The 8,452-nt window shown below is 37.3% G+C and overlaps 1 pseudogene; it reads right to left on the reverse strand.

The window, feature by feature from the left end:
* Nucleotides 1–6,720, reverse strand: part of LOC107757160 (zinc finger MIZ domain-containing protein 1-like) — a 51,430-nt pseudogene extending 44,710 nt beyond the window's left edge.
* Between the last annotated feature and the right edge of the window lie 1,732 nt (nt 6,721–8,452).

Here is an 8,452-nt window from a genome sequence, read left to right on the forward strand (position 1 = left end):
TAATAAATTTTTTATGTTTTTGAAAGAAGTTTCTTAGGCTCACTAAGGCTACATTTATTTGATCAGAAATAATATGTTACAATTTGTGAAATATTTGTTACAATTTAAAGTAACTGTTTTCCATTTTAATATATTTGAAAATGTAATTTGTTCCTGTGATGCAAAGCTGAATTTTCCAGCAGCCATTACTCCAGTCTTCAGGGATCCTTCGGAAATCATTATAATATGCTGGTGGTTTTCTGCTAAAGAACATTTCATATTATTATCAATGTTAAAAACAGTTGTGCTGATTAATATTTTTTGTGGAAATGACACATGACATGTCTTTCAGGATTCTTTGATGAACAGAAAGCTCAAAAGAACAGCATTTATTTTAATTAGAAAATTATTATTTTTATTATTGTAACATTTGTAATGTTAAAAGATTTCTGTCAATTTATGATCAATAATCAAATGATCTATTTAATGCATTATTTAAAAAAAAAAATCTTACTGACCCCATATTTTTGACTGGATAACAAAACCAAAAAGCATCAGCAAACAAATGATGCTAGAGTTTTCTCCCAACTAACTTCACTATTATCAGCCATATTCTGCTCAGGTTTTCCTGAGGTTCTTTTACCTATAGACAGTATTTACTGCACTTCTACACACTTTACTGCAAATCTATAAAAAACTTTTTTGTGAATTCCCTTGCATGAAAAATGTGCTTATGTTGTCTCTTTTAAAAAATAAATGCCAAACATCTTTACATATTCAGAGCCACTGTATATCAAAAGTACACAGTATTATCTAATTCCAACACCTTTTATGTAGACAAAACTCAAAAACTGTGAGAAATATGCAAATAGTGAAAGACAACCAAGCCCATAACCATATCGTTCATGCTCTGAACCCATTTTGCGTGTGTGTGGCGAGGAGCAGTGAGCTGGACAGTGGCCCCTGCAGACAGCACAAGGCAGCGTTTGTTATGCGAGTCCAGAAAGGCAGCGTAAAGGCTCTGCACTGCTCTCTATTGTCCTGACCTAAAATGTGCCGTAATCTCTTGAGCAGTCTCTCTAGCACCATATGTGTGTGTGCTGGCCTCCTCCTGCCCCCATGTCTCCTTTTTTCCCTCTTTCTCCCCCATTCTCTCCTGCCACTCAATTCACCCCTCTTCTCTCTCTCTCTCTCTCTCTGGAACCCAGGCTGCGTGCTCCTTTAACAGGCTGGGGAATGGATTCATTTCATCTAATGTGGTTTGGTCTGAAGCAGAGCCACTCACCCTGAGCAAGAGGCTCCCCACTGCAGTCATGTGTTTTCATACAAGCCAATCAACACGGCCGCACCGGCTCACCATCATCCCCCACCATCGCCCTCCCTCTCTCTTCCTCTCACGCTCTCTATTTATTTCTTTCACTCACTCTACCTTCCTCTTACTCTCAAACCGACTCCCCCTTTCCGCTTTCCCCCTTCCCTTTCTGCCACCCCCTCCTTTTCTTCTTTACTCTTTACATCTGCCTGAGGCTTTCTGTTTCATTCTGGTCACAAGGCACTTAGCTACTGACTTGAGTCTGCTTTTCAGTCCCTTCACCTCTCTCCTCACCTCATCCTCCACAAAATCACAGTCCCCATGCTTCCCGCTCGCTTTAATTTGCTCTTTCTGTTGCTCTTTCTCTACCTGTCTTTCTCTCTCTCTCATTATTTGTTGGTATACCTGCTGGAACAGAAGGTTGGTGTGGCCCATCTGTGAGCTGATGGGAGAGGGGAGGGCACTTGTACAGACAGACCACCCCCCACCACAAACTGCCCTGGTCAGCCATTATATTTGTGATACTAGCTAATACAATCTATTTTTAAAATGTATTATAGCAATACAGATAATAAGATACACAAATACAAAAAGTAAGCAAACAATCTTTTTTTTTTTAAATGTATACAATATTTACTCACCTAAAATATTGTGTATTTATTTTAACTACACAATTACTTGAAATTTCTAAAACAAAAGTTATTTTGTATTTATGGTTGATATGTGTCTGCATTGGTATCTTTAAATGTAGATCCAATATTTGCTACAGTATGTCTATTTTTGCTCCGCTACCAGACAAAAATTCTATACCAATTTTTTTATAATATATGTATGTATGTGTATATATCAGGGGTGTTTCCTCTGAGGAGGCAAGGGAGGCATTGCCTCCTCAAAAAATTGGATGAGAAACAAATTCGTAGTACAAAAATAAAAACGTAAATATTAGAAAATATGACATTAAAAAGTGTATAAATCACTTGTTTTTCTAAAGAAATATTGTCCAACAGTAACACCCGCAGGTGAAGTTACAGCAGGAGTCCGCGTCTCTCTCGCCTCCCCCTGAGCCCATTGAGTTTTAACAGACCCCCTAAAGCGTGCGGTGGGTTTGGTGGGGGTTAATTGAGAATGAATGGGGGAAAGCCACGTGAGAGGAGGCAATGCCTCCATCGCGATATGATTGGATATGACTGGTTATGATCAGCTGTGATTGGTTCATGCGATAAATCCCGCCTCTTGTGTTCGTGCGCATTCCACTTTGGTGAATCAGTCTGAATGAACGATATGGCATTAATGGGAAGACTCATTAAAAAAGTAAGTAAACAACTCGCACACTTAGATATAACCACTTTGTTACATCAAAATAAGACTTAAAATGTCCTTAAAACATGATCTGTGGGAGTTTTTAGTGAGTAATCAGCTTGGTGAAATGAAAAGTAAATCTCTGTGTCTGTGACCAATAGCTATTTACATAGCTTTGATGACTGATGATCCGAGAAAAAAAAAAAAAAGTTTAAAGTTAACTATTAAAAAGAATAGCTGAACATATGTTCACAAATAAAATATATTGTTTAAATTGTTACTGTCTAAAGTTATTATTTTGGAATAAATGTAAAATGCTTAAAAACACTACCTTGATGAGATTCATACTTGGCTTTAATAAATAGAACATTGATTACATTTTTAATGTAAAAATATAAAATAGAATTTAAATGCTTTTTTTTGTTTTTCTTCTCTTTTTCTGATAGTATAAGTAATGTTTAAGCAAGAAAATGTGACTGGGACATGAATTTACATTGATAAAAAAAAACTGTAAGGACTTTGCCTCCTCATTTCAGAACACCACTGGTGTGTGTGTGTGTGTGTGTGTGTGTGTGTATATATATATATATATATATAATGTTATTGTTCATTATTTATTAGATTCATGAAATTACAAATTTTATTATTTATTAATTATATTTATTTTTATCCTTTTACGTTTAATGTTAGTCATTTTTATGTAAGTATGGCCAATAAAATATATTTTAATCATAATAATAGTTATTAAATTATACTCAAAATTATAAAATTATTACATTAACAATTACACTATCAGTAATATTAACAACTAATACATATACGCATGCTTGGAACATTGCTCAGTCAATCAAATTTGAGTACTGTAACTAAATGTTGCATGTTCTGAGAAATATTATTTTATACAATATGAATATGGAACCGTTTGTCATCAACAGTATTTATATTACTTTCTTATATATATATATATATATATATATATATATATTACCTATGACCTGTTTTCGAGTCACAGTGAAATGAATTGGGTGGTTTTTTTTTGTTGTTGTTTTTTTTTTTTACAGTTAACGCTTTCATTCCCATTGTTGTTCAGAATAGCAGCTTGAAACCAGCAGATGTAAACTAAGCAGATTTGATTACAATGATCTTGGAAGTCAAATGAGACTAAAACTGATGCCTGTATAAAAAAAATGTTGTGTGTGTATTTATATATATATATATATATATATATATATATATTACCTATAAAAAATGCTAACTAACAATCAATCAACCACACATATTTTCATGAATGCTCACATCTGAAACCGTTAATCCACTGATTCTTCACAAGCTCTATTTCTTCACAATTCCTTTACACCTCTGTAGAAGCGGAACGACCTCAGTCGGTTTGACCTTGCCCTTGAGTAGGTGAATGAAAAGCACATCACTAACAGAGGGTGAGTATGGCCGCCCTGAAAATAATGTCAACCCAGCGTTTCCTGTGTGCAGAGAGCAAAATGGATCCTGGCCTCATACTGATCTGCTGCTGGGCCGCTGCACAGATAATATCCACGATAATTTCTCACCTGAGGGGAAGTTCTCACGAGGGAGCTACTGACGCCAGGCTGTGGATGTGACAGCCATTTTTCATCAGCTTACAGCATGATGCCAACACATAATAACCTTTTTCTACTAATCTGGGGTCAGTTTGGATTCTTTTTATTGTGTATCACTGTGGTTTATCGCTAAATTTTCCTCCACAGTGTCCATTTAGACACCCTGAACTTCACTACACGGAAACAAGTACGACATTACTCTTTAAAATCAATTAATTACCTAATATAAAGAGAGTGATGAAGAAAATGAACTCTTTTACACTGGCAACTATCCCTGCGGCTTGTGGACTTCCCAAAACGAGCAGCCAGTTTGGAAATTGTCCGCAGCTGTTTAACTATTTGATATTTGAGAGCGTTTGGCGTCTATAAATATTGAACAGCAGTACAGTGCCAGGGGTCTCTACAATGGCAGGTATGTGTCACCAGATACCCCAGGACAAGCCCATCATGCCACGAACACGTTTGACTCGTGAACTCACTCTCCATTCTGCTCTCATTCCTCTGCGTCTGCTCACTTCAGCTCTGATTCACTGCACAGGGCGAGACCAGAGCTGTGAAAAACTCCAGCTATCTCAGATAAGAGCTCCCTGGGTCTGTGTGGCGCTCGGCCCGTCCAACCCGAGACGGCAACAAATCACTGTGTGCGTAAATCGCAATTGAATCAGAATCAGTGTGCAAACACACAAGGAATTTGTTGTGGGTTTTTGTTTTTAGGAGCTCTTGGTACAAACATACATACATATACGACATTGAGAACAGAAAGAACATTTAAATAAGACTAAGGAAAAAACAAAACAAAAAGTAAATAGTACTCTTCGCTCTTATCAACACACTGCCCAGGATTGCCAAGCATGGCTGTTGGTATGTCTTTGTGAGACTGAGCAAAAGCATGACTAGCATTCCTAACAATCTTCTCTCACCCTCCTCTGGCTCATCCTGAGAATCTCTCATTTGTCAGAGATTGCCAAATGCCAGGCCTGGACAGCCTTGTGTAAATAAACCAGGAAGTGTTTTCACTTCAAAGTGGGTTAGAGTGGCAGGAGCAGTAAACCAGCTCAAGTCCCCGCTGTTGGGAGCTCCTTCTGTTACGTTCCTTCACTTCCTTTTGAATTATATGTTGAACAAAGCAGTGGTTCTCAATTTTCAGGTAGCTAACTAACAACCGAAATGAGGAGGAAACCACCAATGAACTCAAAACAATGGTTTCAGTTTTAACTAATGAACATCACAGCCCGCAAACTCTTGAAAACTTTTACCAATTCATCATTTTGCCAAAATGCTGTTTTACTATTATTTAACTGAAAATAATTGTTAAATCACAAATTTATCTCAAGGTACAAAAATTTTTAATAATAATAATAATCATTTTTAAAATGATTTGACACACCATTTACATGTTTTTTTTAAAGAAATTAATTTAACATAAATGCTGAAATCGACAGTTAAGACTTTCATATCATTGCAAAAAAAAATGCTTTCAAATAAATGCTGTTCTTTTTAACTTTCTATTAATCAAAGAGTACTGAAAAAAATGTATCATGGTTTTAATGCATTTAAGATAAAATAAATGCAGCCTTGGTGAGCATAAGACACTTTCAAAAACATTTTTAAAAATCTTATTGACCCCAAACTGATTAATTTAGTGTTGGTGCTTTTTATTATGTAATTACAATTAATTATTAAAAATGTAATTTAACTATTTATTAATTTTAGATTTCATTATAAAAAACTAAAAAAATAAACTTTTTATAATAAAAAAGACATAAAATACTGACAAAAACAGCAACACTGAATCAATCAACTGATAAATCAAATCACGATGAATTTCCTGTTTTGTTTTTCTACTTAAAACTCTACAGACAATAGTTTGTGGATCACTGATATAAAGCCAATCCAAATACACTTTAGTTCTACATCTGTTTCTGTATGTTTTTTATTACTCCAGGCTGTGGTTATGAATGGATGGTCAGTAAGTCTTCAAAAACCAGGTCACAGTGAGACACATGATTGCGAATCTTATGTACTGTTCCCATCTAAAAATAGATCCTAATGCACATCAAGGCAAGGAAGCTACTGAGCATTTCTCGGAGCATAAAAGACGCCTTCAAATGGATTCAGAAGCACAGTCGCATGAGATGAATGCTTGTCATGTGAAAGTTAAAAAGATTTCATACATTTATATATCAATTTACTTCTTTAAAAAGAGAGAACTCAAGACTTGGCTGTAATATGACAATGCTGGAAGTTTACTACTGCATTGTATTATTTCTGAAAGTAAATGCGGTCTTTTATAAAGATGCATAAATCGTAAGATTTCAAATTTAGGGTGACAGCAGAGAGGAGGAATTCCAGGCCAGTATAAAAGAAAAAGAGTGTAATTTACGTTCCTGCACCGTTGGTAAAAGTGAATGGCTATATTTCAGACTGGGGGACGAGAGCTCTGGCTCTGTCTGCGAGCTCAGCAGAACAAAACATTGGGTTTGTGGACCATGAGTGAGCAGTAGAGCTGACAGGCTGGTGTAAACCGAACCCTGCAGGCAGCAGACCAGCTTGGCTGTTGGTGGACACCTCAGGGCTCCAACTGCTGAATAGGTAAGCTGAGAAATTCCACAGCCTTCTGTTTCAGGCCTGCCCTAAAAGTGCTGAAACATCAGCAACTGCAGTCTACCGCAGGGCTCTGGACTCTCACTCATAGACTGAAAGACAGGAGCTATTTTATCAATGCGTTTATCAATGTCTACTGCCAATATCTACAAAGAAGGGTCTCAGAAGATAATTTTATTTGTCTCACTTAGGTTTCGTATGCATAAACTGTCTTAAAGGTCCCATATTGTCAAAACTGAAATTTCCTGGCTTTTTTCACGATTACTGAAGTCTAGGGGCTATTTAACTACCATATAAGTTTCAAAACAGTCAGTCCACAGTAAAATGCACACAGCCTGCTTAAAGTTCTAGCTATTTTTCACGAACCGTTGTGACTTCCGTAAAAAGTTGACGTCAGAACTACACAGTCACTGCCTTCAGTCACCACCCCGAGCACTGCCCACAGTCCCACTCTCCTTTTGCCAAACCCCCAGACAACATTGGGTCCATGCTTTTGCTGAGCAAGGACAACAGGGAAACATGTCGAAAAAGTTTAACTTTAACCACTAAACCAGATCGGTCGACCTGTAACGTTACACTCTCACTCAAAGGATGGACGATCTGACAGGATTGTTACTATGAGGTGGATCACATCTAATGTGTATAGTAAAGACAAACTCGCCGTGTCTAACTAGTCATGATGAAGATGTATATACATTTCAATTTCAGCAGGCAACTATTTTTACAGCTACATTACTGTTCCAGCCACAATTAATCACAACAATGTATATACAATTACAAATGATTATATATAAATCGTCAGTTTGTTGTTTTACACACATGCACACAGACATTATTTCGCGCGCTCAAGTTCGTTATTTCAAATGTAGACGTGCGGCAGGCGCACTCATAATGGAAGCGACGCGGTCGCGACACGCACGCAGTGCGACGCGCTAATTTTTTCCAGGCGTGTCCGCGCTGCATCGAGATAAAAACATTTCAACTTTTCAGAATGCAGCAAGCGTGGTCATGTGACAAGAACCAACCAATCAGCTTCATCCTTTCCCGTAACAACATTGAAAGCTCAGCCAAGATGAAGGAACAGCTGATCATAGCTGTACAGGGATAGCCATTTTTAAATAAATTTAGTAGCAGCGCTACTAAAAGCGATTTTTAGTACTGCAAATCCATTTATCCTTTGCTGAAACTTTCACGTCTTCATGGAGAGCGCAGGTCATGGTTGCTTAGCAACGGCAAACGCCTCCAGAGCGCAAGCGCCCGAACGCTTTGGAATAAAGCAGAAAGCGGCGCACCTAGCGTTTCCCACGCGTTTTAGGCGCGACATGTGAACGGCCCCTTAGAGCTGTTTCCCGTAAACTCCGTGGACAAAGCAGTATTGCGATTAAAACACTTCCTTTAGGCATTACATGGAGCGAAGATGAAAACAAAATGCCATCGAATCGTTTCTGAAGACAGTCAGTACCTTCAGAGGTACATTCATATAATTAATTCATTCATATATTCATTTGTATAATTCCCTTAGCACTCTTTTAAAACCTCCCAGCTTTTCCGCCCTGTTTTCACTCAAAACAAAACTACTCTGCTGCTGTGCGCACGTGAGACTTTTACTTAAAACCGTGCTTTATGCTGGACAGTATTTATTTATCGCGAGTTGTTCAAATCG

Source organism: Sinocyclocheilus rhinocerous, unplaced genomic scaffold (assembly GCF_001515625.1).
Source record: "Sinocyclocheilus rhinocerous isolate Xijiao unplaced genomic scaffold, SAMN03320098_v1.1 scaffold503, whole genome shotgun sequence".
Lineage (NCBI taxonomy): Eukaryota > Metazoa > Chordata > Actinopteri > Cypriniformes > Cyprinidae > Sinocyclocheilus > Sinocyclocheilus rhinocerous.